Source organism: Seriola lalandi, unplaced genomic scaffold, assembly GCF_002814215.2.
Source record: "Seriola lalandi dorsalis isolate HSWRI2012SDOR001 ecotype SW California unplaced genomic scaffold, Sedor1 jcf7180002054589, whole genome shotgun sequence".
In the NCBI taxonomy this organism is placed as follows: domain Eukaryota; kingdom Metazoa; phylum Chordata; class Actinopteri; order Carangiformes; family Carangidae; genus Seriola; species Seriola lalandi.
In genome coordinates this window covers 11,236-11,882 of record NW_019525142.1, presented here as the reverse complement: position 1 = coordinate 11,882, position 647 = coordinate 11,236, and positions in this window count along the sequence as shown.

Here is a 647-nt window from a genome sequence, read left to right as displayed (position 1 = left end):
CAACTTCACAGATTTATCACCGGACAAGTTACCGCGGCTCTACCTGACTACCTGCCGTTTCAGCCTCAGGTGAGTCACCTGTACACACCGCTGAGGGTTTGTGTTAAACATTGTATTTAAAGCAGTGACTGTCATTTCTGATGAAGCTGTACGTCAAAGCAGTGGATAACTTTAGATAATTTACTCTATTAAGACTAATATCTCACTATTCATTTGTTTATTTTTATTTGCCTGTTTGGCATTTAGTCTTGGTTAATTAGTATTTAATTTATAATAATTATAATTTTAATTTTAGCGGGAAACATGATCCTTTCTGTTTTTTGTGTGTGAAATGAGTCAAAAGAAAACCACAGTTTGGACAGGGGATACTAGTCTGGATTAAACTAGTCTAGATTTGACAAATCTAAATAAACTGGTTTCTGATCTGCACCTGATCTGCACCTGGTTTGGACCTGGATTGGACCTGGTCTGAAAAGGGCAAAAAGGCTGTAAAAGTATTAGTTTCACAGGACTGAAGGTGGGTTTCAAACTGTGTTACAATCAGTGAGAGGTTAACTTTCTCTTTTAAGTACTTAACATGGACAAGTGACACAATTAATGTTAATTAATCTAATGATATAATCTACCTCTGATGACATCATCATGTT